The sequence below is a fragment of the Manis javanica genome, chromosome 1 (genome assembly GCF_040802235.1).
Source record: "Manis javanica isolate MJ-LG chromosome 1, MJ_LKY, whole genome shotgun sequence".
Classification (NCBI taxonomy): Eukaryota; Metazoa; Chordata; class Mammalia; order Pholidota; family Manidae; genus Manis; species Manis javanica.
The window spans coordinates 168986140-169001149 of NC_133156.1; positions in this window are offsets into that span (position 1 = coordinate 168986140).

The window sequence follows — 15010 nt, forward strand, 5'->3', positions numbered from 1 at the left end:
ATTTGACATTAAAAAAGAATGAAATTCTAATGCATGCTACAGAATGATGAACCTTGTAAACATTACGTTCAGTGAAAGAAGCAGGTCACAAGGGACCAAATACTGTGTGACCATTCATATGACATGGCCATGCTAGAGAAATCTACAGAGACAGAAAGTAGCTAGTTTTTGCCTAGAGCTGGGCGTGGGGGATGGGAGGGATAGGGAGTGACTGATGAACACAGGGTTTCTTTGTGGGGGGACTAATGTTCTAATATTAGATGTGGTAATGGTTGCACAACCCTATGAGTACACTAAAAAGAATTAATTATGCATTTTTAATGGGCAAATTGCATAGTATGTTAATTACAGCGTGGTAAAGCTGTTTTTAAAAATGTTAATGGTCTAAATGCTACAATTAAAAGACAAGTATTTTCAGATTGGATAAAAAGTAAGACCCAGCTACTTGGTGCACTTCCAATATAAAGTCACAAATCATTTGTAAGTAAAGAGATGGAAAATCATATGTCATCTTAACACTAATGAAAAAAAAGCTAAAATGGCTCTATCAGACAAAGTGGATTTCAGAGTAAAGACTGTTACCAGGGATAAAGGTCATCTCATTATGATAAAGGAGTCAATTAATCAAAGGACATTACAAACCTAATGTATATGTACCCAATAATAGAGCTCCAGAATGCATAATGTAAAAAATAATAGAACTGCAAGGAAATTTAGGCAAATTGCAAACTATAGTAAGGAATTTCAATACCCTTCTCTCAACAATGATCAAACAGACAAAACAGACAGAAAATCAATACAGATATGGCAGAATTTAAAAAAACACTTTCAACCAATTTGCCATGATTGGGATACTAGGCCCCACCAAAACTGAAAACAAATTATTGAAACGCACATAGAATATTTACCAAGATAGGCCATATTCTGGGCCTTAAAACAATTCTGGTAAGTTTAAAAGCATTCAAGTCATGCAAGGTATATTTCCTGTCCACAACAGAATTACATTAGAAATCAGTAACAGTAAAACATCTGGAAAATTCCCCAGATACTTGGAAAATAAATAATCTCCCCTCCCCCCACTCCTGGGCCAAAGAAGAAATGAAGAGGGAAATTAGAAAGTATCTTGAACTGAATGAAAATGAGAACACATTAAAATTTGTGAGATGCCCTAAGGCAGTACTTAGGGATACTATTTAGTATTTAGTATTTATAGCACTAAAAAATGGGGGGGCCTCAAATCAAAGACCTCAATACCCACCTAAAGAAACTAGAAAAAGAAAATCAATTTAAGCCCAAAATAAGCAGAAGTTAGTACATAATAAAGATCACAGTAGAAATAAATAGAAAAAAAACAGGGAAAACCCATAAAACCAAAGGCTGATTATTTGAAGAGACCAATAAAATTGATATACCTCTACTCAGACTCATAAAGGTGAAGAAAATTCAAGATATAAATGAACAATATCAGGTGTAAGGCAGGTGATATCACTACAGTTCCCACAGGTAGTAAAAGTATGATAAAGGAATATCATAAGCAAATTAATGCCAATAAATTTGACAATTCAGATGAAATGGAAAAACCCCTTGAAAGATACAAACTTTCAAAGCTCACTTTTTTAAAAAAACTAATCTAAACTGATATCTATTAAAGAAACTGAATTTGTAGTAAAAATTCTTCACCCTGGAGAAACTCCAGGCCCAGATGGCTTCTCTGGTGAATTTTACCAAACATTTAAGTAAGAAATAACAACAATTCTATGCAAACTCTTCTGGAAAATTGAAAAGGAGAGAACTCACTCTGAGACCATCTGAGACCCTTCCCAGCTCATTCTGAGACCATCACTACCTTGATAGCAAATCTAGACAAAGACATTACTAGAAAATAAAACTATAGACCAATATCCCTCATGAACATAGATACAAAAATCCTAAACACAATTTTAGAAGCTTGAGATCAACAATATATCAAAAGAAATATCATGACCAAATAATGTTTATCCTGGTAATGCAAAGTTGGTTTATCATTTGAAAATTAATAAATGTAATCACCCAATTAACAAAATAAAAAATATCCCAATAGACGTAAATTTTTTTTACAAAATCCAACATTTATTTCTAATAAAAACTCTTAGAAACCTAGGAATAGAAGGAAACTTCTTCTACCTAATAAAGAGAATCTGTGAAAATCTTACAGTGAATCTATGAAAAACATCATAGCTCACAGTATTATTAGTAGTGAGAGACTGAATGTTTTCCCTCTAAGACCTGAAAGGAGACAAGTTGTTCCTACCACTTCTATTCAACATTGTACTGGAGAGTCTAGTCAGTGCAATAAGGCAAGAAAGGAAATAAAAGGCAGACAAGTTGGAAAGGAAACAGTACAAATACATTTGCAGATGATGAAATCCACAGGAAAGCTGCTAGAACTAAGGGTTTGCAGGATACAAGACCAGTATAAAAAAAAAATTAATTGTACTTCTATATACTAACAGCAAACAACTGGAAATTGAAATTTTAAAAATTTCATTTACATTAGTATCTAAGGTATATGAAACTCTTGGGCGAAAATCTGACAAATTATCTGAAAGACTTGTACAATGAAACCTACAAAACATTGCTGAAATAAATTAAATTTGATCTAAATAAATGACAAGATATATTGTGTTCATGAGTAGGAAGATTCAACACTGCTAATTCTCCCCACTTTTATGTATAGATTCAATGTACTCCCAATCAGCACCCCACCACATTTTCTTTTAGAAATGGACACACTGACTCTAAAATTCATATGGTGATGCAAAGGGCCTGGAATAGTCTGAAGTTTGAGAAAAAAGATCAAACTTAGAGGACTGACACTACTTGATTTCAAAGTTTATTATAAAACTACAGTAAACAAAGGAATGTAATACCAACATAAAGATGCATTAAAAAAAATCTATCGGATACAATAGAGAGTTCACAAACAGATCACACATATATGGTCAACTGATTTTCAAGGTAAGTGCAGATATTCAATGCAGAAATGATAATTTTTCTACAAAGCAGGCTGGCACAATTGGATATCCATATGAATTTTGATCCTTACTTCACCCCATATTTTAAAAATTTAACTCAAAATGGATCATAGATTGACATATAAAATCTAAAATTAAAACACTTCATATAAATATCTAAAATAAAAACATAGAAAGGCTTTGTGACCTTGGGTTAGGCAAAGACTTAGATATGACACAAAAAGCACAATCCTTAAAATAACAAATTGGCAAACTGGATTTTCTGTTAAGGCATCTGGCCCCAATTCTAATGTGTGTGTTGCAGGGGGTGGCAGGAGAGTGGGGGTTCTCACACATAACACCAAGCAGTTCTCCAACACCAACAGGGTTGTCCAAGAACTCAGCTCAATTCTTAAACTATCTGCCCGGATACAGCAGCAGATCCCCGAAGTTAAGGATTCCATCCCACAAGACTGCCCTCTACCCCGTTCCGGACGTCAGTCACAAGACCCAGGTGGTTCCCTGTGCTTCTGACCAACAGGCTACAGATTGGAGGTTCCCATGACTTCCCACCGTAGGTTTGATTAATGTGCTAGAGTGGTTCACAGAACTCAGGAAAAGACTTAAATTTACCTAATTAATAACTGATACTGTAAAGGATAGAAGTTAATAGCCAGATGAGAAGATACACAGGACAAGGTCCCAAATAAAGGAGCTTCTATCCTCATGGAGCTTGGGGTCTGTCTCAGCGGCACGTGGAAGCATTCTGGTTCCCCAATCAAGGAAGGTCTCTCTCCCGTGGAGAAGCAGGATGCAAAACAGGGAGAGAACAAAACCCTCTTCTCAAGGGTTTTTGTGAGGACTTCACTACATAGTTATGAAAGAGAAAGTCATTAGCCATTGGCTCATTCAACCTCCAGCCCCTCTGCCCTCTGCCCTTCCAGGGATTGAGGGCCGGGGGTGAGAGTTCCCACCCTCTAATCACATGTTTAGTCCCCCTAGCAACCAGCCCCTATTCTGGGGTGGTGTCCAAAAGTCTCTCCATTAACACAGCAAGACACCCATTTGAACTTTATGGCTCTGAAGTGTTTATAGTAACTGTGGTTGATGACCAAATATACCTAAGAAATATATATTCGGTCTGAGTGATGAAATATGTATTTTTTATAACTCATTATTTCTTATATCTCAGACTTCATCAAAATTAGAAACACTTTTTGACAGAGACTGTTAAGAAAATAAAAAGACAAGTCAGACTGGGACAAGAATCTTTGCAAAACATATATCTAATAAAGGACTTGTATCCAGAATATATAAAGAGCTTTCAAAACTCAATAATAATAAAATAAACCACCCAATTTTTTAAATAGGCAAAAGATTGGAAGAGAGACTTCACCAGAGAAGATATACAGATAGTGTATTAATTTCCTATTGCTGTTGTAACAAATTATCACAAACCCAGTGGCCTAAAACAATATAAACTTATTATCTTGCAATTGTGAGGGTCAGAAATCTGAAATGGGCCTCTGTGAGTTAAAAATCAAGGTAAGAGAAGTGGTGTTTCTTTCATGTGCCTCTAGAGAATAATCCATTTTCTTGTCTTTTCCAGATTCTAGAGGCTTCTCACATTACTTGGCTCATGGGCCCCTAATATCTTCAAAGCCAGACATGGCTGATTGAGTCTTTCTCACATTGCACCTCTCTGACACTAACTCTTCTGCCTCCCTCTTTCACTTATGAGGTCATTGCACCCAACCAGATAGTCCAAGATATTTCTCCCCATAAAATCAACTCATTAGTAGCCTTAATACTCCCTTGCCATGTAACATTACACATAAACAGTTTCTGGGGTTAAGACAAGGATGTTTTCAAGGCAGGGTACATTATATTGCCTGCCATTAATGGCAAATAAGCACCTAAAAAGTTGTTCAACACCACTAGGCATTAGCAAACTATAAACGAAAGCCACAATGAGATACCACTGCACGCCAATAACAGACTATTATAAGAATAGCTAAAATAAAAACTTATCGACCATTCCAAGAATTAATGATGGTGGAGCAGAATTAGAACCCCACACACCACTGATGGCAATGCAGCATGGCACCACCACTGTATTCATTAGGGTTCTTCCTAAACAGAGCCAATAGCAGTGTGGATGGATAGATGATAGAAGGATAGTTACATAGACAGATAGATAAATTATTTTAAGGAATTGGCTCATGCACTTCTTAGGCTGCCAAGTCCAAAATCTGCAGAGCAGACTGGTAGGCTGGAGACCTAGCAAAGAGCTGATGTTGCAGCTCAAGTCAGTCCAAAGACAGTCAGGAGGCAGATGTTATTCTTTCTTCGGGGGCCTCAGTCTTTTTTCTTTTAATGATGACACTTCTCTCTAGATTGATGTAGATACAGACATAGATTTAGAAAGTACTTGATTTATCAGAAATGCACAGAGCTGCAAGTAAGAGAAAATGCAACACCACCTGAGTAAGTTTGGGGTTTTATTAGCAAGGAAGATGTTAGGAAACAACCAGCAGCGTCTGCTGCATCCACCAGCAAGTGTAGGGAAATATCCCTTATTGGAGTCAGGAGTATAGGGTTCGAACACCAGCTCCAGTATAAGAGCAGTGGGACTTTGAGCCAAGCTCTTAACATCTTTGGCCCCTTATCATCATTTATAAAATAATTCTGGACCATTGGCTCTCCACAGCATGTTTAGCTCCACATCTTATGTTTGAAGTAAGGCTTCAGGAAGGCTGAGTTGAGTTGCTCACTCCCCAGTCTCCCTGTTCCTCACCTTTAAGTTCTGCACAGTAACCCAGGGAGTGAGGAGGTACCTCTGAGCCCCGGAATCCTCAGCCTTTGTCCCATAGGCAGATTTCCACATGACTGAGCTCCATGAATCCTCCCTGCAGAACCAAGGGACAGCCAGCATTTGCTCCTGGGAGGATAAAAGCTCTGCAAATTCCTCAAGAACAGTAGTGGCAACTTGTTAATATTTTGGATGAGCAAAGTCCTGGCAGGAGGTAAATGTTTAATAAATATTTGTTGGATTAGTGAATAAATAAATTGCTTCTTTATTTTACAAATGAGAAAACTGTGATCATTACTCCCCCGGGATTGTGTAGCCAGGAATCCATATCTGACTACAAATTCCCCATTCTTTTCAGTTAATGGCAATGCCAGTTTCTCCTGCCCATTGAAGAGATTGGAAGTAGAGGTGGGAGTAAGAAGCAGGCACCCTCCCTGAGAGTTCCTGAGGATGACTGGCAGCAATGAGCTGGAAACCTAGCAGTTTGAGTCTGTGAATGGTTCGAGGTCCAATGTGAGGCAGTCTTATTTTATTCCCTGGAGTGCCAGACAGTCTCCTGAAGTCAGGGCGCAGTGACCTCTGATGGAGATTTGAATGGAGAGGATGGTAGCCAACCTGCAGGACAAGTGGGGGCTTCCCAAAAGGGGATGGAGATGGTGGAAAAGAGCACCTGGCCTGATCCCAGGAGGCTTCCAGCAAGCTTTCAACCTCATCAGCTGAGCCTTGTCCATGAGCATCGTGGTACAGAAATGCACTGATCATTTCCTTGTTGTTTTTTTTTCTTTTCTTCTATAATGGATTCAGGCTTCTTTCTTTGATTATGTGACGCCCATCACTTGGTCCTGCTATGCACTCCTGAGGATGAGAGGAAGGATGGCTTATGCTAGAAACAGCACAGAACGGGTGTGCCACTTGTGTGTGGAGGCAGAAAGCAAAATAGAAAACCACTTGCTGCCTTAGAGGTCTGGTGCTGGGGAGCAGGCAGGGGCCTGGCACTTGGCGCAGCCCTGAGAACACCAGCCCAGTGAGCTGCAGTGGTTGAGAAGCAAGAGTGACTGGGGAGCCCAGAGCTCCCACCTGCGCTCAGCCTGGGCCTGAGGTGGGCCAACAGGAAAGGCCAGCGCACACTGCTCCTGCAGCAGGGGAGCTTCGAGACAGTAGAAAACCCTTACTCGTTCACTTGTTCATTCAGTAAGTACAATGTGCCAGGCACTGATTTTTCTGGTCTAGTAGTCAAACTTGAGGTGATGAACTAAAAAAGGAAATCTCCAAATTCAAAGTATATACACTGAAAATGTGAAGGGAGGCATCTCTGCCACAGAAGAGACAGTTCTAGGATTGCCTTCAGAAGGCCTGCTTCTCTGCTCTTCCCCAGCTATGTGGCCTCAGACAAGATGCTTTTCCTCCGACTTTTCTCTCTGGTGAGATGGGAGTTGTACTACGCATCACGGCGGCCAACAGGTGGTGGGGAGTGAGTACATCTTGGAAAGCTGGGCTGAGCAGGACAAGGCTTGGCATTTCACTCGAGCCTTGGGAATTTGGAGTCTCTGAATCAGTGTCCCCAAACACAGTGAAAAATTTCAATCAAACCTAGGGTTAAGAGTTTATCTACTTGGATGAGGAATCCAGTAAGTGGCTTGAGATGTAAATGGCCCATTCCCATTTACATCTTTGTAAATAAAGGTTTGTGTCTCTTTTATCATGGCTAATCCTGCCCTTTCTCAAAACACCAGAGTTTTGTTGGAAAAATTTGCAATGACCTTGGAAAACAACTCCTATCATAGCTTTTTTCAGCAAAAGATGCCAAAGAAGGCTGATTGATTCTGGGGCCCTGAGTTACAAGGGGATAGTTTAGTCAAATGATATTTAGTTGAAATTAAACTGAATTATCCAAAGCTTGGATCAAAGGATAAATTAGGGCCAGAGCTGGACATGTGATTAAAAATGTACCCCCATATACTCCATAAGCAGATGGGTGATCACTCCTACCCTCAGTGGGCAAAGTGCATTTCACGAGCTCTGCCTACATTATAGAATCCTGTTGCTTGCCCAGACTATTTTCCAAGGGCAGTGGGCATTAGAGTTTCTATGAAATTCCTCTAACATATGGCTTAAACAGACTTCAGACCCTTTCTCACAGCTCTCTAAGTTCATCTTCATTCTGTGCAAGGCATTTGTTCACCTGTGCAATCAAAGATCTGCAGAAAGGCAAATGTTAGAAGAGTTGTCACTTGTAGGCACAACTTGTGGCATTGGTTTATTCTTATCTGTTCTCCCTGCCATTCGACAGGCATGTCCTGAGTGTCTTCAGTCTCAGCAACTTTGCCACGCTCTACAGCTCACATGAAAACATAGTCCTGGCCCTCAAGAAGGTTATAAGTACTAAACAAAAGAAAATAGAATTGTCCTTAAATGTCCTTAAAAAAAGCCTGAATGTCTGATTTTTGTCATTGTATCCCTGAGTTAATATAATTATTATTTCCTAAAAGTTGAAATTCTTCCAATCATAGGTCAGTAGAATGAAACTAAGCAGTAGAAGTTTTGCATTAATGTTTTGTGAGATCTTTGCTTCTTCATCCAATTTCCTCCATATTTAGAAATTTGATAATTCAACTGGAGTTTGAAGCACAAGGAGAGAGATAATAATCCAGGCACCCCCAAGATTTTCCCTTGAGTCTCAGACCCAGTGGAGCTTGGGCATCTCTGTGCCATTGACAGTGCTATAGAACAGCTCAGGACTATGGGAACTTACTCTTTTGGAGACCTTGGCAGCCTTAGCAACTCTACAGAGCATTTAGTGAGGTACCACTTACTGTGAGGCAGTACCAAATGTTTGGAGAGTCTGCACATTTGTGGGAAACATCCTAATGCAGGATTTACCACTATTCCTCTTAAGTAAAGTCTTTCCTAGGTCCAGTATTAACAAAAGGAGAAGAACAGAATGATTTTGACATTAATGGATCCATCTGCCCTGCTTTCCATTCACACTTCCTGTGAATTTGGGGAGTGTAGGTAGATTCCTGCCTTGATGTCACTGGAGAGATGGGTCCAGGCTCTGGAGCTTGACTCCATGGGTTTGAACCCCAGCTCCTTCCTCAGTTTCTCAACTGGAAGAGCCAGGGTTCCTCTACGTCTCTGTGCCTCAAGGTGCTCATCTCTAAAATGGGTTTGAATGTGTTGTGCAAATGGAATAATTCATATAAATGTGCTAGTGATAGTGAGCTAAACGCTCACTGAATGTAAGTATTCACTGTGTGTAACTGTAACAGCCAAGGACATGCTGGTAGAATGTGGTGGTTCTGAGCAAAGCAATGGTGAGTCCCAGTGGGACAACTGACTGTGTCTAGATGGGAAGCCCCTAGGCACCAGCTGTGCATATTTCCACGGATGGGAGCCAGGACCTGTCATTCTCTAGCTGAGAGAGAGACTGGGCTTAGTCTTTCTCACATGGCCATGACTGTCTCATCATAAAAAATGTCATCATACAAGAAATACATTGTGAAAAATGTCAAATAAAAACAAATAAAACACACCTTTCCACTGCTTCTCCCCTTCCCGCTGCTCTCTTCAGAGGGAAGCACTGTGAGCTGTCTGGGATATGTCCTCTAGAATTTCTCGACACTCATGGGTGTGTGTGTGTGTATGTAATCATGGTTATTGGGTTTTAAAAATTCAGATGAAATCATTTTGTATTTTTTCTGTAACTACTTTTTATTCCCTTAACAGTGTATCTTTGGAAATATTTCTTAGTACAAACAGAAGTCATTCTTCTTAATGGCTATATGGTAATTTAAGTCACAGATGGACCATAATCTATGCAGTCAATCCTCAATGGTGGATATTTTGCTTCTCCCCCCACTCCTTTGTGGGGGATTTATATTAAGCAACACTATAAAGACAATGTCAGTGGCAGCTATTCCTTCATGAACCCAAGTAAGCTCAAACTTCTGAGTTAAGAATATTCCAGGTCACAGACCTTAAAACAAGAAGATGCCACATTTTAAAATTTCATAATTATTTACTGAGCCCATACTACATGTATGAATCCAGGGAGTCCCATTAGGTGAAGAAAGCCAGGCCCAAGGCAGCCTGAATGGATTCTGCTGAACGACTTTCAGCTGACTTTGCTTCTGTTGGGCAGTTGACATAAACACTGGGTTTTGTCCTCAGGACTTAGGGACACCACAGACGGGTGACAGTGTACAGACAATCTGTTGGGCAGTGCAAAGGGGTGGAAAGGAGAGGACGAGGCCTGGCATGCAAGTACACATACAGCCGTCGTTACATCATTGGGCCCATGCTTGGTTCATCAGACATTTATCAGTCTTGTCTGTGCAAGGCAGCGTGCAAGTCCAGTGGTGAAGACGGGGATGACTGCTTGTAGCCCACCACCAGGCACCTTACCATCCAGAGGGAGAGGAAGATGTGACACCAGGTGAGGCTGTGAGATAGAATGGTTCAGGGAGAGGCACAGAGACTACATCAGGAGAGTTCAGAGAAGAGGAAATACTTCCAGCTAGGAGAAGGAGGAAGGGAAGGGGCGAGTAGGACCCTCTCTCCCTCCATCTCCCACCCGCATGGATGATGTTAACATGCCCGTGGTCACCCACACCGGGGCTCCCAGGGGTGTCATCAACCCCTCCCATTCCCTCCTGCCCACCTACAATGGATCCCCAAACACTCTCAGTTGCAATTACAGAACAGCTTTCCAACCCCACCTTCTCCCAAGGCAGGTCCTCAACTCCTACCAGAGTGTTTGCAGGAGTTTCCTGATCCATTTCTCCCCCTTCAGCTCCTTCCCCATCCAGCCCATCATTCCTGCCACTCCCAGATCACAAATCTCCCCAAATCACAAATCTGATCATATCTCTCCTCTGCTTAAGAACTTGTGTTGACTTTCTATCACCTAGCACAGCAATATCCAAAATTCTATCACTAGGATATCAGGTTCTTTATTTTTGTTATACCTTTATATGTCCTGGTGCCTACCAGCTTTCTTACTGTGTCCCTCAGGCTCTCACCTTCACTTCACCACTCTGCTCTGTGTTTTGGGGTCTTGGAGTCTACAAACTACATTTTCTGAACTCCTTTGCCAGCTGACTTTCTGTTGGGACGAGGCTTATGCCAATCACCCAACCACTAGGAAATTGGGAGTCAGAAGAGACAATCTTCCTTCTGCATCAGGAATGCAGTGGGTCTAGATTCCAGAAGTCTGGCTGAAGGTGACACCTTTTCAGTAGTTCAACCCTAGTCAAGGTGGCACCACTTTACTGGACCCAGAACCGAAGGGACCAGCAACTTCCAATACTATAGCAGCAAGTATAGACCTCTGGGTTCCAGCCCAGGGGCATTAGTGGCTTCAAATCCCCTTCTTCATTTTACTTTTCCAGCTCTTCTGAAACCTTAGTAACCAATCCCCTGTATTCAATTCCCTCATTTGAAATGCCTAGGGTAATATCTGTTTTCTGTACTGGACTCTTGTGCTATTAGTTATGTACTATTTTTCTCTTAAGTTACTCCTTAAAACAACAACTTGATCTTATCCTAAGCAGTAATATCCCTGAGATCATATGTTGGTATACATTTTTCTAATACATATTAGACTAAATGCATAACTATTAATATTAACAGTATTCATTCATGTACCGCCTAAGATTATCTGTTGTGCTGATAAATACCCCATTCTGGTAATATACAGACTGTAGTCTGGGGAATACAATTCAGCCTCCCCTTCACCATCTGGTTGTGACTTCCCTCTCCAGATCCTATTTCTGGTTCTCCCACTCCATTCTCTTCTCTGTCTTTCCTCCCTGAATCGCATACATTTCTCCAGCAACAGCAAATTTTTTCATGCCTTTGCATGCTTTGTTCTCCATTCATGAAAGTAACTTGACTCCTTCAAGCAGGCAGACCTTCTCTGACTAGAAAATACCTCCTTACTCTTAATTCCATCATACCCTACATTTTGAAGTTTTATTCAAGCTTCATTCTATTCAAAAGGCAGAATTAACTCCCTTCATGCTACTTACTAGACAGTGAGCTTCTTTGTAAATTCGAAATGTAACCCCCACGTGAATCTCACATAGTAGGTCAGGGAATGTATAAATCTTCTGAAACCTGTGACTTCGATGGGCTCTGAGGCTGGGGAAAGGCAGACATGGAGACTTTATGGAACAGAATGATGTGCAGGATCACAGAGGATCACAAGTGTGTGCTTACAGAGCAAGCCAAGTGGGACATTCCAGTAAATCCAACACAGGAAGAACTTCAGATCCTAGTTTTAAAAAAATTGAAATTCAGTAAAATACACTTTGCACTGCACCTCTACTGAACACGAGGACCCAGCAGCCACCTCAGGGTCTTTTGTTGCTTCAAGATCTCCCTTCATGCATTTGGACTGTCAGGTTGTTTGGTCTAGAGTAATAGCGCATTTCTGAACCAACAGTAGTCCAACCATGAATGGCTCAAGAGGTCAATAGCACCTGGACTATTGTCCTACTGGCATGTTCTAGACACGTGCTCCATGGAAGGTTCAATACTAAGCTTGGGTTTAGAAGAATTTTCAGGAGAGTAACTAAGATATACCTTAAAAGATTATAATACAGAAACAATAAAAGTCAAAAACTCAAGCTCTGAAGTTCAATAGACTGGGTTCATGTTCTTATTTGGCAACTTCTTCTTTGGATAACCAGGAACAGTTATTGAACTCTTCTTACCTTTGTCTTTTTACCTGAAAAATGGGACCAATAATGCTTACTTTATAGTATTGCTTGAAGAATTCAATGGGATAGTCCACAGAAAGCAAAACTAGTATTCAGTTACAGAAGCTGCTGTTTTATCATTATTAATATAATAGAAGTAACGGAATAGAATGGAAATTGCTTTGGGGGACGCAGGTCTAGGGGAGCAGAGAAGGCAGAGACATCAGCAGGGCTATATGGAGGAGACTAGAACTGAGCCTTGAGGAATGTCAGGGGAGAAGCCACCTGGTTCTGAAGGGCTGATGACTCGTGGCTCTAGAGCAGAGAGAACACGGGGCTGCAGAGTGACCATGACAAGGTGGCTCGGGACTGCTTGGGAGAGATTTCTCTTTGAAGTGTCAAGCTGACTTTGAAGTCAACCGGACTAGCTTTAAACCCTCAGAGGGCAAGGGACACAAGGACACAGGGACATAGGACAAGCAAACACTATTAACTTTTACAGCCAAAATAGGGGCCTTATAAACCAGCCTCACAGATAAGTTTGAGTCCTTTCTTGATAACATCAGCTCTCAAATTATCTCCATTGCCTGCCACGTAATCGATAAGAGTTTCTGCTCTACTGTGCCACAGTAAAGAACTCACTGGGGGAAATTCTAGGAAGGTCTCTCTTTATAGAACAAGGATATTCCCAAAAGTCAAGGTGCAAAGGAAAATGTTGCACATTCTTTTTAGTGTAGTCTGTGCAGTGTGATTCCATTTAAAGTGCAAACCACCAATCACAATTTTTCTTTGCTGTATTTGTGCTTTGTCCCCCCAGTGGATCTTCCAAGAAGGCAGACCTCTAAAAATGCCAAGGATTTGGGGTGGTTTTAAGGCTGATCCCATGCCAAGTACTGGGCAGTTGTTTACAGGGGCATCTTCAAGTAGATGACAATGAGTAAAGAGATAGAAGAGATATATGAAAAACAAGGCTTAAATGTCTTAAAAAAATTTTTTTGTTCAAAGATGTACATCCTGAAATCTGACCAAAAGGATTTAAAACAGTATGTAATGAAAACACAAGGCTTCTGGGACCCATGAGTTGGTTAACTGAGCTACTGTAAACTCATTCCTTGGCACGGCTTCTATGTGCAATTTGAACCATGACAGACTTTTTGGATATAGGTGAGGCCACAAGAAAGAAAGAAAGAAAAATCCCCAGGTGCCAGGAGCACAGAGGGAACTGGAAGTCAGAGCAGTGAGCAGGGATAGGAGGCTTGGCACCTGGCAGGGTTGCCAGACCTGAAAATAGGCTGGGATGGCCCGGTGCACTGGCTGTCACGTCCCCAGGAGCAGGAGGTGAGGCCGCAGGCCAGCAAAAGACGCAGAGTAGGAACTGAGATTCCTGGCAGGACAACCACCATAGCAAGCTGGGAACTGGAGATGCCACCCACAGGCCCAAGGAGGTGGGAAGAAGCTTGTCCCCAAGCCAGGAGATAAGAAATTTTGGTCCTGGACTCCCTGACACCTCTGGGCTACCTGGAAAAACAAATGTGTTGTGTACTGATCCCCTCTGGTAAGAGCTTCACATTCCTGAAGGCTTGACAGTGTACACGTGACCTTTCCAAGGCAGAGACTGTCCCAGCCGCAGAACAGGTAAGGAAGTGGAGGCTCAGGAAGGCTGAGCGATGTGTCCAGCATCCCACAACAGGTCTAGAGAAGAGCCAGGCTCAGACCCAAGGCCTTCCCTTCTGCAGCCCTGCCTCTAGTGGAAGTTTGGGCTGCTCAGGGCACCTCTTGAAGCCCCCAGGAAATGGGCAAGCTGACATTGCAGACACCCTGGGGTCAGATATGAATGCAGAGCTGCCCGACCTAAAGGGTTGCCAGTCATAGCCTGGCCACCAAGAAGCCCATCACCTCCCCACCCACCCCGCATCTGAGTAGGGAATGGAAGGAAAGGAGACATCTAGGTTGTACTGGAGAGGGGTCGGCAAAAATCAGATGCTATTCCCGTGGAGTAAGAGTCCTTTTTTTTTCTTGAAAGCCACTTGAACTTTGTCATTGCAATTAAGCTTATCTCCTCTTATGTTTGCTTAGCTTGTGGGCGGGAGATGTCATTACCCTCTCCTAATTTTATGGAAAACTACTTACAAGTGTCAAATTTTGAATTGGCCACTAACCTTCTTGGCCTCAAGACTTACACACACACAGAAATCTGGCCAAAAGGAGGCCATTGGAGGGTTGTCTGAGAACTGTCCTGTCTAGGCTCTGGGGGGCAGAGGGGATCCTTGCTTCGCATCTGCAGCTTGGCTTCCCTGACCCTCTGTCTGTTGGGCTGTCCACTCGCTGCGGGAGCTCTCAGGTCCTCATTGGCTGTGCCAGCCCCTTGACTAGCCCCTGAGTGAGTCATGTCAGGCACCACCCAGATGGGGTAGGCAGGAAGTACAGGGCCAGACAGAAGTGTCTGCGCGGAGTTGGCCCACAGGCCCTCCTCGGCTTCAGCAGCTGATCCAGACAGAGTTCAG